General features: G+C 56.2%; 1 protein-coding gene and 1 long non-coding RNA gene across 4 annotated transcripts in view; one reads left to right on the top strand and one right to left on the bottom strand.

The window, feature by feature from the left end:
- KCNQ1 (potassium voltage-gated channel subfamily Q member 1) overlaps positions 1–21,238 on the top strand; it is a 323,311-nt gene that overhangs the window by 176,126 nt on the left and 125,947 nt on the right. The gene's annotated exons all lie outside the window — the stretch shown is intronic.
- Positions 2,790–7,888, bottom strand: LOC144292489 (uncharacterized). The gene is made up of 2 exons (XR_013359868.1): positions 7,768–7,888; positions 2,790–4,961 (listed from the first exon to the last, which is right to left on the bottom strand). It is a non-coding gene; the product is annotated as an uncharacterized LOC144292489 (long non-coding RNA).

Genomic DNA, 21,238 nt, shown 5'->3' with positions numbered 1-21,238 from the left:
GTCCCAGACCAGGGTCACCTGTCTGGCCACTGGCCTGAACCCTGCCAGGACTCCCCTGGGTACAGGCGGCCCCGCCCTCTCCCACCCCACCCCCACCTTGAAGCCTAGCCAGGATGTTGGTGGGGGCCCAGTCTGCCGGGCAGGGGGGCAGCCCCAGGAGCTGGGGACAGCCCTGTGTGCCCTGCACCGGCCCCCCAGGGAGTCCCCATTCTGTGACACTAATTGCTACAATTAGCAGTAGAAAGGCCTATTAGATCAGTTTCTTCTCCTGGCTGAGGCCTGGCTGCCGGGGAGGGCGAGCCTGAGCCCAAGGCTTTTCGGAGGAGCAAGGACCCTTCCATAAATGAGGCCACATTTAAATTGCAAACAAGGGCCTCGCCCTGCCCCAGGAAAGGCTCCCAGAGAGAAAGGCTTTAGTCGGGGCGGACAGAACTGGCTGGGGAGTGGGTGCCTGCTCTGGCTTCTAGAGCTTTCCTGGCTGCCCCTGGGTCGACCAGGCTCCAGTCAGTGGCCTGTCAGCAAGGAGGAAGGCGGCAGAGGTCGAAGGGGGCACAGGGAAGGAAGGAGGGCAGTGGAGGCTACTCCCTGCCCTGCACTGGGCCTGTCCCGAGGCAGGAGGCGGCCTCCTCCTCCAGCACATTGCAAACCCTCCAGACCTGCTGTCCACAGAGAGCCATTCACTCCTCCATCTGCACTAACTGGAGGTGAGAGGGACCTTCTGACCTCCATCCAGGCCAGCTCTGATTCCAACCAGCCACACAGGCCCAGGCCGGAAGTGGCTTAGGGTCTGCCACTAAAGATGCTAAAGCCCCAGGTGGCAGACGAGGGGCTGTGGGACGTGAGGCCCCCACCCACCTTGGCTAGGGAAGGGGGATGCTCCAGCTGGCTGGGCTGGAGTAAGGGTCTCTCCCTCGCAGGGAGGGAGGCAGGCTGTGGGTACTGGCTACAGTAGGATACAGGCCAGGTTAGCTGCATGTAAAGGGCCATCCCAGTCCCCCGAGCTGGCCTCAGGCAGGGGCCCTCATTGGGGTAGCCCCAAAGGGACCTGCGGCAACATCTGCAGACAGCTCCGCATATCACAACTGAGGGGGAGCCACCAGTATCTACTGGCTCGAGGCTGGCCAGGCTGCTACACATCCTACAAGGGTAAAGACAGGCCCCCTAACAAAGAATGGTCCAGCCCCAAATGTCACCAGTGCAACAGTTGGGAACTCTTGGTCTGAGGCGCGAGGATCCCGATGTGTTGCTTAATTTCTGTGCTCTGAAAATGGACGCATTTTCTTGGCCTGGCCTCTTCCCTCATTCAACAAATCAATGAAGCCATTCAGCAGAAATGCATGACGCAGCCGGTGCGCAGACCCCGTAGAGGAGACAACGCGCCCTCGGGAGGCCTCCCTTCTGGTGGAGGAGCGGGATGGGCAGCAAGCAGAGCTGACCCAGAGCTAGAAAGCTCTATGGTGCAGCCTGCGCTTGTGGGGGCCTGACACCTAGAGCTGACCTCGCCAGGGGAAGCTCACAGAAAGGTTCCCCAACAAGCAAAGGGGAGAAGGAATGGTTACAGGAAGCCCACAGGCCAGGCTGGCTAAGCAGAGGGGGCTGGTGAACCGGCCCTGAGGCACTTGGCCAGTTTGAGAAAGAGGCAGGAGGCTGGCGTGACAGGAACTCAGGAGGACAGCGGGCAGGGCAGATCTTGTAAAACCTGATGGAATTTGAATATTATTTCCTAGAAATAGAAACCACTAGAGGGTACCTGGCAGGAGAGTGATGGGACGGGCATTCATTCCTTCCTTCTTGGCTCTGGGGACTTGACTACCTAGGCCTTGGGGGAACTCACAGCTGCGAGTCCGTGAAACTGGGTCCCCCCTGTAAGGGTCCGTGGGAGGGAGGCATCGCTCTGTTCCTTTCCATGCTTTTCCATCTGATCTCCGTTCTGCACTCCCCCCCCCCCAGCTCCCCTCCCACCCTAGACAGCTGCTCCAGTGTAATTTATTTATATCGTTGTGTGCATGTGCCCTGGTAACGCATGGAATATCTGCTAGCATGTCTGGGTGGTGTGTCATTTTAATTTAAGTACAGAGCCGCGTACTGAGGCCCTCGTTCTGTTTGGCGTCGGTGCCACTCAGCGCCGTGTTTGCGCATGTCTCCAGTTTGTGAAGTGTACATCTAGTCCTTACTCCTAACCACAGTGCCGGGTTCCAACTCCCCACCCCCACGGGCAGGGCTGCACTGAGCTTGCACACACACAGCCCCTCGTTGTTCTGCTGAGGGCTGCTCTAGCTGTTTACCCAGGAGGGAAACTGCTGGGCTGCAGGTATTAAATATTTTATTTGAGGAAGAAGTGCTGGAAGGCTCTCCAGAATGTCTGTGCCTGTCTAACATGCCCACCTGCAGCACACAGGGAGGCTTGTTTCCTGCATTTCTGCCAACACTTGGCATGATCCTACTTTCTAATTCTTCTCTGATGAAGAATGCCCCTTGCTTTCATCTGCATTTTTTATTCCTAGGGAGCCTGAGTATCTTTCTATAGGGTTGTTATCCACAGTCCCCCGGCCCCACCCTGCAAACTGCCACTTCCTATCACTGGCCCACTGTTCTTTTGGGCTTCCTATCTTCTTCTCATTGGTTTGCAGAGTGTTCTAGTGTATTTTGGCTATTGTTCTCAGCTTTGTTTCAAATATTGTGTCATTTGTCATCTGTAACCTGGGCAAAGCCACACGAGCAAGAGTGAAAACAGCAAGTCACGTCTCAGAGGCGTGACAAAAATAGTTTTGACGTTCACCACAATGGAGTGATTTAACAGAAATACTTTATTTGCACGTATTCAAGTCCATAACTTCAGGTCCCGAGGTCTGTGCTTTCCGGATCCGCGTGTGAGGCCGATGCCCCCCGCCCCCCAGGGCCATGAGGTTATTCTCTCCGGCACGCTCCTAGTTCCTAGTAAACAGGCATCAGCTCTTTCTAGGGGGTCAGGTAGGAGTCCACATTCCGAGTTCTCCGCTCAGGGCGAACTTCCCCCCGATCGTCCTCTGCGTGGTCCCCACAGACATGCGGCGCCACCTCCGTCTGGGGCCACCTTCCTCCAGGAGCGAGCCTGCCTCTCGAGTCTGTCCTGGGCCAGCGCCCCCCGCCGCTCCTGTTACTGAGGCTTGGAGTGGGCCCCGGGATCTGCTGGTACAAGGCCGCCTCTGTTCTCCCTTTTCAAAGTGTACTTGGTGTTTGCAGATCTTTTCCTTTCACATACATTTTAGAATATGTTTGTCAAGTTCCTCAAAAACTCCCACTGGAAGTTTAAGCAGAGTTGTACTAAACTTACAGATTTGGACAAACCTGCCTGCTTTCTCATGCTAAGCTGCCGCATCCAAGAGAATGGAAGGTCTCTCCATATCAAAAGATCTTCCTTTAAGTCCTTCTGTAGAATTTTAAAATTTTCTCCGTAAAAGTCTTCTTTGTTCATTCCTAGACCTGAATGTTACTGTTACTACTTTAACTTCTGTCCTGCTGCTCACTCACTACTGGCCGAAGTGCTGGGGGGGGGGGGGGGGGGCGCGGGGGGGCGGGGGGGCGGGACGCATCGATCTTCTATCCAAAACCTTTGCTCAAGTCTCTTTTCCATTCTGAAAGTTGACTCTGTTTTTCACGCAGCTCAGCAGTTTTCAGAGTGTGGTTTGAGGACCCCAGAGAGCCCCGGAGGCCCTTTCGCACAAGGTCAAAACCACTTTCATCGTAATACTCAGATATTATTTGCCTGTTCTGCTCTCACTCTCACAGAGTTAGAGTTTTCCAAAGGAAGCGTGACCCTGCTGGAATCTGTGCTGTACGGCCCTGGGTTTGGTTTTAAATGTTTCTCAGTTTTAACTTCCAAGAAGGTAACTGACTACCAACAGATCCAGCCCATGTTAACAAAAGTTCTCTGGGGACCTCTGTATTTTGTCTGAGAAGCCCAACACGGGCAATACTTCCCAGGACAGGCGTTCCCCCCTGCACCCCCACCCCCCACCCCCTCTCCTTCGGGTCTATCCCCTTTCCTTGTGTGAGGGGACGCCTGTGACCTGTGATGGGCCCCTATGCCTACTTCTTATCTGAAAGGATACACTTTGGGCTTCTCTATCGAGTTTGCTGAAGAGTCAAGTGTTGGTACAGAGCTTGTATCGCGTCCAGGCCGTACTCTTCTCGTCCTGGCTGGCTAACTGGTATCCCCCCACCCTAAAATCATGCATAGGCCTTAAACTATATCATAATTTTTCTGTCTCTATTGAGAAAACCATATGGTTTTTCTCCTCTGGACTCTTAATGTGGTGAATTACATGGATAGAGTTTCTGATATTGGATCATCTTTGCATTCCTACGAGAAATACCACTTGTTGAAGAGCTGTTTAATACACTGTTGGATTCGGTTAGCTAATGGTGTACATGGGACCTCAGCATTCATAAGGGAACTAGTTCATAATTTTCTTGTGCTCTCCTTATTTGAATTTGGACATGCTCTGATTCCCAATTTAAAAAGATCCCTCTAGCTGGAGCATAAATCCTGAAACAGGCCTACTTTTCTCTTTAGCATGTTTGGAAACACATTAAAATAGAATTGTAATCAAGCAACCCAATCCTTAAATTTTTCTCCCAGTGAGTATCTGGAAAACAGGTGCAGAGATGGATCATTTGAGACACCATAGAAATCTGGTTAATCCTGCCTGCCTGCGTTCCTTCAGCAAGTATTGCCCAGGCAAGGCTGTGTATCAGGCTCTCGGCTGGGTGTGGGGCAGGCAGCAGAGAACAGAACAGAGAAGTTCCCCCCTGGGAGCTCGAGGCCCAGCACGGGCCCCCGCAGCAAACAGAGGGACTGGCAAACGCACCTAAAATTCAGACATTACCGTTCTAGCAGCGTTTCCGTGTTCTGTGACTCTCGGGCTAGGACAGAGCTATTCCATGGGGACGAATTCATCCCTCTCATAACCAGAACCGTCCTGTGGGAAGAAGGCACTCATTCCCATTTTACAGAAAAGGCAATGTGATGTGCCCAAGGAACACATGATTTGGGGTGGGGGGAGCTGAACTTGCAGGCTGTCCCCTGCTCCTGTCCAGCCTGAGACCTGTGACTCCAATCCTCAATTCCAATCCCAGACATGACCAAGAATTCTATTCCCTACTCCCTCCCCTACCCAGACTCATGATTCCAAATCCCAACTCCCAGCGGACCTGTGACTCAGACGCCCCATCCCGACTAAAAACTTGGGCTTCAATTTTGGACTGTGACCTCCAACTCAGACCCCTAACCCCAACTCCAATCTCCAACTCAGAATCCCCAAAACCCCAAGTCAGATCCCCCACCCAGACCTGACTCAGAACCAGACACCTTCCACATGCGGTCTCTGATTCTGACTCAGAAGCACCACTCCAGCTCCAACCCCACCTAGGACCCCCTACTTCAAACTCCGATTCTAACTTGGGCTATCGATCCCCCACCTGCACCCCCAACCCTGGACTCAACCCCAACACAGACCTGGGATCCCGACTGATTCCGCCCCCAGTGGCCAACCCTGGAATGTGCCACGTAGGCAGGGAGGTAGACTTCACACGCAGACTCAGATCCCTGATTAGGACCCTGGACTCAAAATCCCAAACCCAGGATCTGACTCTGATCCCGCCCTCAGATGGCCAACCCTGGAATGTGCCACGCAGGCAGGGAGGTAGACTTCACACGCAGACTCAGATCCCTGATTGGGACCCTGGACTCAGAACCCGCACTGAGACCCAGGATCCCGACTCTGATTCCGCCCCCAGTGGCCAACCCTGGAATCTGCCACGTAGACGGGGAGATGGACTTCACATGCAACCTCAGATCCTTGACTGGGACCCTGGACTCAAAACCCCCACTGAGACCCAGAATCCCGACTCTGATCCCGCCCTCAGATGGCCAACCCTGGAATGTGCCACACAGACAGGGAGGTGGACTTCACATGCAGCCTCAGATCCCTGCTTAGGACCCTGGACTCAAAACTCCAACAGAGACCCAGGATCCCGACGCTGATTGCGCCCCCAGTGGCCAACCCTGGACTGTGCCACGTAGGCAGGGAGGTGGACTTCACACGCAGACTCAGATCCTTGACTGGGACCCTGGACTCAAAAATTCAACACAGACCCGGGATCCCGACTGATCCCGCCCCCAGTGGCCAACCCTGGAATGTGCCACGTAGACAGGGAGGTGGACTTCGCATGCAGACTCCAATCCCTGATTGGGACCCTGGACTCAAAACCCCAACACAGACCCGGGATCCTGACTCTGATTCTGCCCCCAGTGGTCAACCCTGGAATGTGCCACGTAGACAGGGAGGTGGACTTCGCATGCAGCCTCAGATCCCTGATTGGGACCCTGGACTCAAAACCCCAACACAGACCCGGGATCCCGACTGATCCCGCCCCCAGTGGCCAACCCTGGAATCTGCCACGTAGACAGGGAGGTGGACTTTACACGCAGACTCAGACCCCTGATGGGGACCCTGGACTCAGAACCCCTACTGAGACCCAGTATCCCGACTCTGATCCCGCACTCAGATGGCCAACCCTGGAATCCGCCGCCAACCCTGGAATGTGCCACGTAGGCAGGGAGGTGGACTTCCCATGCAGATTCAGACCCCTGATGGGGACCCTGGACTCAGAACCCGCACTGAGACCCGGGATCCCGACTCTGATCCCACCCCCACTGGCCAACCCTGGAGTCTGCCACGTAGACAGGGAGGTGGACTTCGCATGCAGCCTCAGATCCTTGTCTGGGACCCTGGACTCAACCCCAACACAGACCCGGGATCCCGACTGATCCCGCCCCCAGTGGCCAACCCTGGAATGTGCCACGTAGGCAGGGAGGTGGGCTTCACACGCAGACTCAGACCCTGATTGGGACCCTGGACTCAGAGCCCCCACCGAGACCCGGGATCCCGACTGATCCCGCCCCCAGTGGCCAACCCTGGAATGTGCCGCCAACCCTGGAATGTGCCACGTAGGCAGGGAGGCGGCCTTCACGCGCAGCCTCGGACCCGACTCGGACCCTGGACTCGGAGCCGCCACGTGGACTCTCCCCTCCAACTCAGGACTCCCGTCTTGGCTCCCACAGCCCGCCTTGACCCCACCGTGGAGCCCCGAGCGTCAGAACACGGGACCCAGGCTCGGATCCCAGGCGGACGCGGAACCCGACCCCCGGAGACATCCCCGGGGCGGCTCCGACCCCGGAATCGGGACCGCGGGGCTGGACCGCGGGGCTGGACCGCGGGGCGGGGGCGGGGGCGGACTCGGGCTCCGGCCCCGACCCCCAGCTCAGAACCGCGAGGCTGGACCGCGAGGCGGACTCCGGACCCCGGCTCCGATCCACGACTCGGATCCACGACGCTGGACCGCGAGGCGGACTCCGGATCCCGGCTCCGACCCCGACTGAGCCGCGGGCTGGACCGCGAGGCGGACTGCGGTGCGGACCCGGACCGGACCCGGACTTGGAACCACGATGCAGGCCCGCGGGGCGGACTCCAGGCACGGAATCCGACCCGGACTCAGAACCACGAGGCGGACTCCAGGCGCGGAACCCGACCCCCGGATTCGGATCCGCGGTGCAGGGCCGTGAGGCGGACTCCAGATGCGGAGCTGGACCCGGACGCGGGGCGCCGACGCGGGGCCGCTGGGCCGACTCCGGGCTCGGAGGACCCCGCCCGCACCCCCGCCCGCATCCCGCATCCCGCACCCCGCCCGCACCCCGCACCCCCGCCCGCCGGACGCGGAGCTCACCTCGGTGGCCGCAGCGCGGGGTCTCGGCGTCGGGCGGCCGGAGGACGGCGCGGCCGAGGAAGGGCGCAGGGTGCGGCCGTGGGGACAGCCCGCCGGCAGGTCCGCCTCGCCGAGAGCGCAGCGCCGACTGAGCCGCGGGGCGACGGTCTGCCGAAAGCCTTCGGCCGCGCCCGGACCCCGGCTGACGTGGCGGCCGCCCGGGCGCCGATTGGTCGGGCCCGCGGGGTGGGTTGCCGCGTGCCGCCGCGCGGATTGGCTGGGCCCGGAGAGCAGTGTACCGCGCTCTGCCATTGGCCAACAGGGGCCAGGCCCGATGCCACCGGGGCTGGGATTGGCGGGGCCCCTGGAATGCCACGTGCCGCACCCCACCCCGCCCTGGCTCGCGGCGCAGTGTCCACCCCCACCCCCACCGCCACCCCATCCGGTCACCTCCGCACGTCCACACCCGCCGGGGGCCCCGCGGGACGCTCTCGGCGCTCAGCACGCAGCCGGCCTGCGGTAGACCCTTGCCCCACGGTCCACGGAGGCAGGCAGCGGCCTCCGCCCGTCCTGGGGGCCTGCGAGGGGCGTCCGTGCTGCCCTCGGGGGCTCTGCCGAGGACGTCCTGTGGTTGACTCTTCGGGAGACCTTGTGACGGGGGAGGGGGCGCCCAGACCGACAGGCGGGCCCTTGAAGGAGAGGACCTGCCCAGGGTACCCCGAAGGAGGTGACCCGGGTGCTCAGCTTCCCTCCCGGGCGGCTACAATTCTGGGTGCAATCTCCAACTTAGGATGTGCCTGTGCCTGGAGGCTGGGTCCACTGGCTTCCCTACTGTCCAGCCACCCACCCACCCACCCATGGGCACATTTACCACCCAGCCATCCCTCCACCCACCCACCCATCCATCCACCCACACACCCACCTTCTCACCCATCCAACCATCCATACATCCACCCACCCACCTATCTGTCCGTTTGCTCACTCAACCATCAATCCACCCACCCACCCAACTGCCCATCCAATCATCCATCCACCCAATCACCCAACCATCCACCCACCCACCCATCCATCTACTGACCCAACCACCCATCCAAACACCTGTCTATCCATCCACCCATCTGATCATCTGTTCATCCATCCATCCATCCATCCAACCATCCTCCCCATACATCTGCTGAGCTCCTCGTAGCAGTGACCTAAGCAGAGACAGTCTACAGTGAACAGCCATCAGGAAGTCTGTCCTCAAGGGGCTCTCACTCCACTGAGGTTTTACCAGCAAATCTAGGGCAGTTTAGACTTTCTGTGAACTCTCAGTATTTTCTCAGAAGTTGTTACCCTCGCTCTCCCCCAACCAGGGGTTGACTTCAAGGGAGGAAGGGGGAAGTTGGAGCCAGCCAAGCAAGCAGCCATCCCCGCACCCAAAGCAAGCAATGAGACCATTCATCTCAACTGCTTTTGCCTGAAATATTTGTCTACAAAAAGAGCCAGGAATTTCTCCAAGGGTGACTGAGTCAGTTTTTTCTTTGTGGTTCAGCCCGGAGGAGAAGGGAGAAATGGTGTTGTCTTTTTACACATCAACAGCTTGCTTTCTGACCTCCACAAGCAGTGCCAAATTGGTCACCTCTCTGTCCCCTGACCAGCCCCTGGGAAAGGCGGTGCAGCTAGCCTCGGTTGGTACAGTTGACAGAGGGCCAGCCAGGCCTCACCACCTGGATGGGTGTTTCTGGGCATCTGCCTATCCCAGAGGCAGATTGTGACCAGGAACATCACATGGGGCCCTGCCCCACACACAGGGTTTTGATGCTTTGCTGTCACCATCTTGAAATTCTTAATAATTTTATCTTTGAACTTGTGTTTTGTTAAGTGAAGTCTGATGGGACAACGGAGCATGCTCCAGGGGCTTGGAGCCTCAGCTCACATAGGGTCCCACCACCTTCCTACCACCTCTGCGTGCTCAGCCTCCCTCTCCCTACTTCCACAGGGTGACCACTGTGACCCTCTGCCCTGGTGGAGAATGACAGGGAGGGATTGAAGTCCTGGCCCACACTGTGCAACACTGGGATTCCTACCTGGAAAGTGGAAGTGATGCTGCCAGCCCTAGTGGAGCTGTTGAGACAAGAGTGAGAGGGAATGCTGTGCTGGAACAAGAGGCCAAACGTGGCCTCAGGCACTGCCCTGGTTCTTGCTGCTGTGAGCCGGTGGGATAAAGCTCCAACCTCTGCCTCCCATGGCCTCCTGCACCCTCCTGTGGGAGGCGAAGACCCTTCCCTGGATAGCCTCCAGGCGTGTCCATTTCCACCTCCCCAGGGATGCCAGGGGAGGGGGAGCCCCAGGTCCTCAGAGTGATTTCACAGATTTCCCGCCTCTGTGGGGTTTATATTCCAGTAGGAAAGACAAGACAAGAAGTTTTCAAAGTGCTCTAGACCTTCTTCTTTGTCAGAACATACAGATGCCTAGGCTGTTCCTGTGAACTGCATCTTATTTCCAATAGTTGACTTTTCCAGTCTTTACTCACAGCTTCTCCTCAACTTTTTTGTTTTGGTTTTGTCTGTAATCCAAGAATATTGAGCATGGGATGAAAAGCCACCTACAGCTGGTCCTCTTAAAATGGTGGTCCCCCTTTAAAAGAGTGACAGTGTTGGTTGAGATTTCATCTTTAAAAATGATTTTTTAATCGTGCAAATGGAGTTGAGCTGATCTGAACAAAATTGGGGTTCTAGCTATGTGATTGGGTGGGGGCATACCTCCTGAGCAGACAGATTCATTCGTACGTGTTCTCTGGCAGCTGTACTTGCCCCACTGAACCCTCTAGCCTCAGACCCTGAGATCCTGAACACTTGGATCTTCTCCTAAGAGACCCCCTCATGGAGAAAGTCCATGGGCACCACATCTTGGGACCGTGTTCTTGGAGCCGTGCTTCGAGCCAGGCCAAGGAGCCTGCTGCTGTCAATTTTGACACAGTGGTCAGGGAAGATGGTTCCGAGTCACGTGCGGGCCCGTCCTCAGCCCTCACCCCCTCGCTGCACATGGGGCGCCGTCAATCAGCTCCTGCTGCCTGCCAGCTCCAGCGCACCTGTTGTGTGCCCACACCAGCCTCCCTCCTCTGCTCTAGTCCTTTGGGGGAGACACAGAGGAAAACATTCTGAGACTGAGAGGGGTTTGTTGTCTCGTCAGGAGACAAGAGACATGTGGGAATTGGCTGGAGAAGTATGTAAGGCTGGGCGGCCCTCAGGCCAGTCTGGGGGAGATGGGGGCTGCCAGGCGTGCTGGGAGGGGGGCCCAGAGCTGGCTTTGGCACATGGGAATTCAGGAGGGGGTGGCGGGCGTGGCCAGCTCTGGCCTGGGTTGTGCTGGGGGGGAGTCCCTCCCAAGCTTGGGCTGGCCTGGGGGCTCTCAGGTCCTGGAAGCTGGGGACGTGGCTCGGGGACTGCGGGGCGGGTGCCGGGCAGAGAGCCCGGGCACCTGGTGGCCTCCACCTCCGCTTCCCGTGTGACAGAGGGCATCTGGTTTGTCTCATCCGTACGTGGTGGGGGCTGACCTAACGTTCCTTGCACTCCCTCCAGCGCTGATATTCGGGGTTCAAAAGGTTTCCCCACAGGCCTCTGCACCCGAGTGTGCGCACGCATACACGCACACACAGCTGAAGAGAATTAGGCTCAAAACGTCCACTCGGCTTTTCTCTTGATTCCGAGGTATTTAGAATGGGGGTGGGGGATTAGGAGAGGAAGTCGCTGAGCTAATTCTCCCGCATTTGCCAGCACAGAAGTGCAGATGGGGCCCAGAGCCCCGGGCGTCCCGGGGGGGAAACACCAGCCCTCCTCCCACAGGGCGAGGCAGGGGGGAAGGAGCGGGTGGGAGCCCCTCACCCGAGCGGCAGGACATGGCAGGCCCCGGCCCCGCGTTTCCCTGGACCGTGGCTCACCCCCCACTCCTTCCACGGCTCTCCCACCCCCGGAGTCTCAGGGTGGAACCAGCTTCAGGCTCAGCCAGGTTCCCAGAGAGCTGCTTCCCTCTGAAGCAGAGAGGCCCAAGGCCACGTGGCCGCCCCAGCACCATCTTCCCAGGAAAGATCCTTGCCCTGAGCTGCTCTCCGATGTGGACTGGAACATGGAGGGGGTGAGGAGCCCAGGGCACCTGAGAAGCTTGCTCTTAAGGACAGCCCATGCACTCAATAGCCACCATGTCCACGTCCCCCAGAACCGGTGGCCCCTGCTCGGTGTCCCCAGAGCAGATTTGTACACACAAGCATACATGTTTGCACACACACCACTGCAACTGTCCTGGATGAGGTCTCTGTGACCCCCATGACCCTCCATCCAGCAGCTTCTTCACTGGTCAAAAGTCTCTGCTGGCCTGGCTTCCCACATCCTCATTCCAGAAACTTCCTCCTTTTGAGGCCTGCATGAGCCTCGTGCCCCTTGGCCCAACACTTTTGGGTATGTTGGCCTGTGGATGATGCCCCGCCCTTACTCAGCCCTGACACATGTGTCCCACCTTCTACCCCCAAGATCTGCCTTGTACCCACAGGTGGTACGCCCTTCCATCCCCACTCAGAGCGCTTGTCTGCCGGTATCCCTGCCTTGTGTTCATCCCATGCTCCAGTGAGGATAAGCAGACTCCAGGACGTTCTGGGTTTCAAAGGCCATGGAAGAGACCTAGCACAGGGAGGTATCTCTGGGAGGTTTGGGGAGTGTCATGGTGAGCGTCAGGTTTCCTTTCTAGAAAGACCACTCTGGCTGCTGAATGGAGAGAGAATTGAGGAGTGGGGATGAGAGGGGGAGCCAAAGGGGTCTTGCCTTGTGGGGAGACCTGCCATCACCCCATTGAGAGAGGCAGGAGGCCTGGAGGAAGGTGGTGCCCCCTGGAGGGGTGAGAAGCAGCCAGGCGGGGTTCCCACAGGAGGTGGCTTTGGCAGCACTCTGTGGCTGAGGGCAAGGAGGGCTTCAGGTGGCCCCTAGGAGCATGTGGAAGGAAGGTGAGAGTCAGGTGGGCAAGCTGGATCTTAATAAACCTGTGTACGTGAGTCAGCACCCGCCCCTCTGCTCCGCTATGGTGATAGCGGCACAGCTATGGGGCATCGTCGCTCCGCGGGCATGGCTTCTCAGGGCGCCGTTCCCTGTGTTAGTGGCCTAGGGCACAGAGCAAGGTGTGTGATCGATGTGGGTTCTGTCTCCCCGGGATGGTCCCAGCTCCAGGACAAGCACGGGCCCCCACAGTACCCCTTCTTGGAGAGCAACCTGGCAAGGGAATTTCGGGGGTGCACCATTAGACAGCTATGCCATGTTAGGGTCCGCCGTGGCTCTCTCCCAGGAGCAGATCTGCTCTCCTGTACTGGGGTCTGCAATAACACGAGGCCAGACAGGTGGGGGTCTCAAGACCAGGCTGCCCTGATGAGTGGCAGCGTGGGGTGTGGGCCGCTTCCCACCGAGAGGGCAGCTGTGCTGTGTGTGTATGTTTCGGCGTTGTACAGCCAAGCCTTGATTAGCCAACCCTGATTCTCCCAGAGCCCCCGCTTCGATGCGGGTTAACTCAGCAGCTGTCTCCTGAGCACCTGCTTGGGGCCTGGTCAGATGCCAGGCTTGAGGGGTGGGAAAGTAAAGAGCTAGGCCCTGCCAGACCCATTGCCTAAAGAGTCTTTTCTACCATCACCTTCCAGAGGCAACTCTTCCCACTGCACAGCCCCCTGGGGCCTTCCTGTCCCCCACTTCCTGCCCAGGCCGGCCTTTGGCACAGCTGCCACTCAACGACAACCTCCCTGGCCCTGGGGGCTGGATGGGCCCAGGCCTTTGAGGACATTGGCACTGCCAGGATCAGCCCAGAAAGAATTTTCTATTATCCCTGAAGTTCTGGCCAAAGCATTGATAGGAAGCCCCATCCCGGTTGCCCTGAGGGTTGTAGGTTGTTTTTAAATGTCAGAAGGCCCTCATCTGAGATTGACAGTAAGAACAAATACTACAGAGAACCCATATATACATGGCTCTGTGCCTGTAGAGGGCACGGCTCCTCCAGTGGAAACCGCCAGGCCTTCAGGGAGCAGTGGGCACAAAATGGTTGACAATGAGAGGTTTTGGGGAACCGAATGAGACTGCTCCCATCAACTTGGACAGCAAAAACAAGAATGAGGAGATAGGGCCATCGGTTTGGGGTACCACGTGGCCATGTGGTTTTAGATCTGTCCATGAGGCCTTTGAGATGCCTTCTTCAAAAGATGGAGCTTAATTCCCTCCCCTTGATTTTTTTTGGACTTAGTGATTTGCTTCTGATAAATAGAATACGGTGGCAACGTCTGAGTGTGCCTTCCAAAACTGAGTCACAAAAGGCAAGGGAGCTTCCTCCTCACTCTCCCCCTGGGATCCCTGACGTGGGAAGAAGCCAGCCACCATATTGTGAGGACACCCAAGCAGCTCAGTGGAGACCGAGGCCTCCCACCGATGGCCTCGTGAGCGTGCCATCAGTGTGGGTCCTCCAGTCCCACCCAAGCCATCAGGTGGCCACAGCCCTGGCCAGTCCTGACTTCAGCCTCCCAAGAGACCCTAAGCCAGAACCACCCTCAGATCATTGCTTGAAGCTGGGAAGTTGTTGGGCAGTTTGTTCCAAGGATGGCCGTAACTAGCTGTTACAACCATCCTCCCAGGGGCAGCGAAGAGGGCTTGGCCCACCTGTCAGCTTTTGCCAGTGTGAATGGCATCTGGGCACGGGAGAGAGGGTGCTACAGCCAAAAAGCATCTGCTCCAGGCGTAAAGCCACATTTCTGTTTTGTCAGGATCTGAATTCTGTCCTCCAGGCCAGTGGCCATTAACCTGGGGTGCCCGTGAGATGAGTGTTTGTGACTCAGTGGGCAGTCTCTGGGAAACAGGTAGGGGCTGGGGTTTGAGCAGAAGGGCGACTTTGTGACAATGTGCTCACGGTTGAGAGAAGGTAATAGCTAGAACGTGATCCGGCACCTGTAATAAGTGATTTTTTCTTCCCTAGAGAACATCCAAATCCAGTTCTTTAGCTCATGGGTAGGATGAAAGGCAATGCCTATCTCTCCTGAGGCTGGTGACCAATGACCCCGCACCACCAAGGAGCCTCCCAGGCATCCGGGAAGGGGCTTGGTTGCTAGGGTGCATTCTCATCTGTCTCTGAGTGGGCCCCCAGGGTTCTGCTCCCCAGCATGCCTGGCAGGGCACACACCCAGGGCAGGCAGGCACTATCCCCAGTAGTGGTGACTCTCCCTTCCCTCCCCTTCTCCTGGCACCCTGCCCTTGGGGGCTGGTAGTAGGACCTGCACATGGATTCTCTGGCTTCACACAGGTGCCATTGTGACCTGTGGGCCCATGGACTGACCTTGAACATCTTCATGCCTGCCCCGCACTGATGGTTCTTCGTGACAAGGGCCCAGTGGTGTGTGTGTTGGGGAGGCTTCAGGCAGCCAGCTCTATCCCAGTTTGTTTTCTGTTCCTGGGAGCATGGTGGAGCCCTCTCATGGGTTAGCCACAGTGAAAGAGGAGCAGACCCGTGAGGGTTGACAGCAGGATACCCTGTGGGTGGACGGTGGCACTGGGGACTCCACGTGGGGAGGGCATGGACTGTTTTACCTAAGCCCCATAGCAATGGGGACCCCAAGGCATGGATGTTGATCCCACATGCACTGCCCTGTCTTCCCTGGAGCTCCTCTGGATACCCAGTGTGGGAGGAGGCGTGGGCAGTCCCCAGGCCCCCAGGTGCCAGACCCCCCAGGGTGGTACCTCTGCCCCTCAAAACTCCCTGAGCAGACAAACAAACAAACAGGAACCACTTGCTCATTAATTGTCCCACTTGAACATGGCCTCCTTTATCAGGTAGCTGGGGACACCTCAGAGCATCTCCTCTGCAGGAAGAGGACAACTGCCTCACCCAGACTCACTCAGCAGCAGCTACATATCAGACTGGCCTTGAACACTTTCTCAGCGGAATCTCTTCCTTTCTGGGGTGTTGCAGCCTGACCCCCGGCCACCAGCTTGGCCACACTGCACTGGGCAAGGTGGTGACTCAAGGTTACATTTCAGCATTTCTAATCCGCTCATGCCCCTCCTCTTTCTTGGTACCCCACATCCCTGGGGAGAGTGGGGTGCTCAGACATGGAGTCAGCATAGGCCCAGGTGGCACTCCATAAGGAGGCCAGTGCACCGGACAGGCAGCAGCCTGAAGCCTTAGCCCTCTACCCAGGTCTACATGTGAGAGGTGAGGGCTTTATGCAGCCTTAGCTCCAAGGAGACAGGGCTTTCGGTCTCGGATGGGGGGCTCGGTCTCCTTCACCCTCTTCCCTCCCCAGGACCGTGGCTGAGCCAGAGTCCTCCTCAGGACATGTCGATGGCAGCAAACATTTTACAGATGTGACATGCTCCAAGCCTGGCAGCAGGGGCGGCTCCAGCTGCTGGAGAACGTGGTTGGATTTATGTCCACAGCAAAGCACCCCGTCACCTTTCTCTGCTTGGAGTGTAATCTTTTTTTGGAAGCCTTGCTGGAAAATCTGAATCTTGTGAGCCATCAGCTGTTTATAATCAGAGAAGCATATGTTTAAAAGAGCTGAGGGGCCTTATAAACTCCGTGTGCAAATTACCTTTGGGGCTGCCTGCCCCACCGCCCCTCCCCACGGCTGCCATCGCTGGTGAGGGGCTCAGCGCGCTGCACAGAATTAGCTGTAACCCCGTCGTGGCATGGGGTCTGTTTAGCTTTAGTCACGTCAGCTTGGCTCTGGAGCGTGGGAGCCTCCATCTCTGCTGCACAGCTTCCAGGCCCCCCCCACCCCAGCTGCACAGGACTTCTGGCTCCCTGTTCCTGGGCCTTCACCATGAGAAATGTCCAACCTGGGGACTGCGTAGCAGGACATGGGTAGGAACTCAGCCGTCTGGGCCAGCGGGGGCCTCGCTCAGAGTTGGGGGCTGCCTGGGGGCCTACTGGGGTGCTGTGGAGGCTGTTTGTTTTGTGTTGTTTTTTTTTATTATTATTTTTGTTTCCGTACTGGCTTTATTCAGCAATCACTCGCATTCCATACAATTCACCCATTGAAAGTGTACGATTTGATGGTTTTTAGGATACTCAGAGTTGTGCAACCGTCAGCACTGTGTAGTTCCAGAACATTTTCAGCACCCCTAAAAGAAACCCCATCCCCAGTAGCAAGTGCTCTCCACTCCCGCCTCCCACATCCCAAGCCCAGGCAGCCACAAATCTGCTTCCCGGCTGTGAGGATTTGCCTGTTCTGGACATTCGTAGAGAATCACACACTACGTGGCCTTTCTTGACTGCTTCTTCACTTATCATCATGTCCTCCAGGTCCATCCTTGTGCAACAGATGTCAGGGTTTCGCTCACTCGTATGGCCAGGCAACATCCCGTTGTGTGGCTGGAGCCCATTTTGTTTATCCTTGCATCCGTTGATGGATATTTGGGCTGCTTCCATTTTTCAGCTGTTATGAACGATGTTGCCATGAACGTGAGGATGCAAACTTGTACCAACATATATTTTCACTGCTCTTGGTAGGTCATTGGGAACTTGATGTTTAACTTTGTAAGGAACCACCCGACGATTTCCCACAGTGGCTGTGCCATCGTACCTTACTGCTGGCATCATAGGAAGGTTCCAATTTCCACCCATACTCGCCAATGCCTGTTACTGTGGATCTTTTTCACGTTGGGCACCCTGCAGGGTATGAAGTAATATCTCATGGTTTTGATTTGTATTTCCCTGATGGCTAATGATGTGGGGCATCTTTTCATGTGCTCATTGGCCATTCATATCTCTTCCTTATGAAATGTCTATTTAGATCTTTCCCCAATTTTTATTGATCACTTTATTACTGAGTAATTAGAGTTCTTTATATATTCCAGACACAAGTCCCTCATCGTATATATTTTCCCCCATTTTGTGAGTTGTCTTTTCACTTTCCTAATGGTGTCTTTTGACTCACAGTGATTTTTAACTTTGATAAAGTCCAAATAAACTACTTTTTTTCTTTTGAGGCTCGTGTTTTTAGTGTTGTAAATAAGTAGCAATGTGCAAATCCAAGGTCACAAAGATTTATTCCTATTTTCTTCTGAGAGCTTTATAGTGTTAGCTCTTGCATCTGAGTTTTTGATGCATTGGAGTTAACTTTTGTATAGAGTGTGAGGTAGGGGTCTGGCTTCATTCTGTGGCATACAGAGATCTAGCTATCCCAGCACCATTTGTTGAAAAGACTGTTTTTTCCCCACTGAGTGATCTTGAAACCCATGTCAGAAACCAGCTGACCGCAAATGAGAGGGTTTACTCCTGGGCTTTTAGTTCTATTATGCCCTTGATCTGTATGTCTGTCCTATTGCCAGTGCCACACTGTCTTGGTTACCGTAGCTTTGTGGTAATGCTTTGAAATCAGGAAGTGTGAGTCCTACAGCCTTCACAGGTGAGCTGCCTGCCTGTGTCCATCCCCTCAGTTGGGGCTGGGCCAAACCAGGTGAACCAGATTGGTCTTCCAGCTTTGTTCTTCTGTCAAGATTGATGAGCTGTTCTGGGTTCCTTGAGTTTCCATATGAACTCTAGGATCAGCTTGCCAATGTCTGCAGAGAAACTAGATGGAATTCTAGGAGGGATTACAATCAATCTTCAGATCATTTTGGGAAGTATCAGCATCTCAACAACGTGAGGTCTTCTGGTCCATGAACATGGGATACCTTTCCTTCTTGTTTAGGTCTTCTTTTTGTTGTTGTTGTTTGTTTCTTTTGTTGATGCCATAGGATTTTGTGCAGCAGTGACCAGCAGCTGTCCATCCTGCCCAGTCTCCATACCCATGCTCCCCAGAGGCTCCACACTGCTCCCAGCCCTGAGCCCCTTCCTCTGGGCTCCAGCAATCTTTCATGGTCCCAGTTTCATGCAGGGCACAAAGTGTTGCTCTGGCCAGAGTCTCTTCATATTCCCACCTGGGACACATACTCTCCTCCTATCTCCGGGAGCATCCTCATGTCCCGGGGGTTCCCAAGGTGCCCCTCACACCCAGGAGCTCTCTTACCTCTTCACATATCTTGTCTTCCCCAGGTGTAGTGGCCACCCCCCAGACTGTGGCTCCCAGAGGCCCGGTGGCTCTACTATATCACCCGCTCTACTATATTACCCCAAGACTAGGCACAGGGTGTGGGAACCCCAGTAAGGTCTGTAGGAATAAGTAAACTGTTTCCTGGACAAGTAGTTTTATCACAGCCCCCTCTTACCCCCTCCCCAGCCTCGATACGAGAGATCATCCTTAATGGTGAGTGAGGCATCTTAGGGCCTCACCACCAGGAAAACAGGACTTTGGCAGCTTACAAAAGGAACTTGATTTTTCAAATTTCCTTTCAACTCAAAGGTCTCAAATCTCGTCTGTAGCCCTAGAGGGGAGGGTCCTGGCATTGCTTCTGAGGAGGGTGCCTTTGAGGGGAGGCAGAACTGGCTCCTGGTGAACTTGCCTGAAGCCAATGGCAGGCAGGTGGCTGGGGCTGGTTACTGCTCACCTGTGTCTAATCCTTGGATGGGGCTGGGTCAAGCTGTTTAGACCAAATTGGGTCACTGACAGCTGGTATACCGCAGACTCACTGGGCCTCTCTCCCCTTAGGGAAAAGGGGCATACTCCCTGTATTCCCTGCCCCCTAGAAAGCTGGGAGGGGACCAGGTACAAGGAGGCCATAGTTTATGTCCTTTGGGAACCTGGGAGAGGCTCTGCACATGTGTCATCTCGTTCAAGCTCTATGTCTCCTTCTCCTCATTCTTCCATGGACTCTGCACATATTCAGCACCTGTGTGCGCCAGACCCTCTGCTAGGAGTGATATGAATGGACATTGGAGCTCCTTGACCACAGGGAGCATATAGTCCAACTGGGCTGCCTGACCTCAGCGATATCATTACCGTCTGGCTGGGACCCAGTCCAGAATGGGGATAGCAGCACCCCAAGGTTGGGGGGAGGCTCAGAGCAGGGCCTTCAGGGGTCACACTAAGGTGTTCTGGGGCAGAGGAAAAGGCTCCCTGCCCACCTGCCTCCCCCACGGTGCCAGGCCAGATTATGGGCACTTCTACAGGCTTAGCTGCCACACTCTCTGAACCTCACCCCTACCTCATAAGATGGGGGGTAGGTCAGGGAGCTCTGAGGGCTTCTGTTCCTCTTGGAATGTGCAGATGGGGTAGGAAGGGGCCTGCAGTGGGAGTCTCCTCTCCTCCATGACAACCACAGCCTGAGGCCCTCTTTGCCCTGGAGCACTGTACCCTGTGGCCAGGAAGCCAGAGGGGCTAAGCTCCTGTGCTGCAGCCCCCTGGTATGGGGTGTGCATGTTCTCCCTTAGAGAGTCCTTGCCTGGATGTGGGGAGGAGGCTGTGGAGGACCCAGAAGGATTCCCACCTCTGCCTCCCCATGAGGCTCTTGTCAAAGGTCAGCTCCCTGGGAGATCCCTGGCTGTAAACAGGGTTGAGTTGGGGGATCCTGGTAGGGATGGGGAGCCAGAGGCCCCACCCCTTGACACACGGGCACCAAGGAGGCAGCCAGCCAACACCCCCCCCTGCGCTATTAGCCACGTCATGAAGCTTTTGGCATTTGGGGATTTTACATTAGGGAGGGATGAATGAGCCTCTGAAATGAGATCCGAGAGCAGCCAGGACCCTGCCTGAGATGCAGCTTCCGTGGATTGAGTGTGGGGAGCCCCCACTCCTCCCGGCGCCCCAGGCCAGCCGGACCTGCATTCCGCTCCTCCTCCCGCCTTCTGGAAGCGTTCCCTGAATCACATTGTTCGCCGCGCTCCATCGGGCCTTCTGGGCTCTTCCTCTGCTGTTCGCCATAAAAACGCTCCAGTCATCTTTTCCGCTGTGGTTTTTATTGTTTTATTTTATTATTCCAGCTATATTAAGTTGGGAAGAGCTACAGAAATGGTTTTTTCTCCCCCAGATTCCAGAACAAGTCGTAGCCATTGTAGATTTTAATTAATCACCACCCCCCCCCCCACACCACATACACACACACACACACACACTTATGTGTTCTCCAGCGTCGTCCTCCTCCCTGTAAATGGGCGTCTCAAGGACAGGAGCTGGAACAGGTCTCTGTTTCCCCCACTCCCATCCAGTGCAAGAAAAAAGTGAGCTCAGATGCTGGGTCAGCCCTGTTTCTGGAGGCCATGGCCACAGGCGCTGCTGGCCCCTGGCTGGGCTGGGCTGCGGTGGAAGCCAAGTGCAGGGTGAAGGCCTGGGGAGGAATCTGGGTTCTTTTGGCTGCTGGTAAGATTATCCATTAAATCCATATTCCTCACTGTAGAGTTCACGTATTCAGAGAATATCCCGTACTCTGGCCGCCTTACATTTCTGCAATATTGCTTCCAGATGGGCAAACACCCACTCAGAGCCCGGCCCTTGCAGATGCTCCGGCCCAGCATGCTGCTCACCACCGCGCCTTTGTTCCGTCCCCGATTGTGTGTGTGTGTGGGGTGGGGGGGGAGGTGTGGGGGAGGGTGCCAGGCCTATGGTCCCTGGCCCCACTAG

This window comes from Canis aureus, chromosome 21, assembly GCF_053574225.1.
Source record: "Canis aureus isolate CA01 chromosome 21, VMU_Caureus_v.1.0, whole genome shotgun sequence".
Classification (NCBI taxonomy): domain Eukaryota; kingdom Metazoa; phylum Chordata; class Mammalia; order Carnivora; family Canidae; genus Canis; species Canis aureus.
Note: the sequence above shows the minus strand (reverse complement) of the source record. Positions and strands in the feature narration are given on the sequence as shown.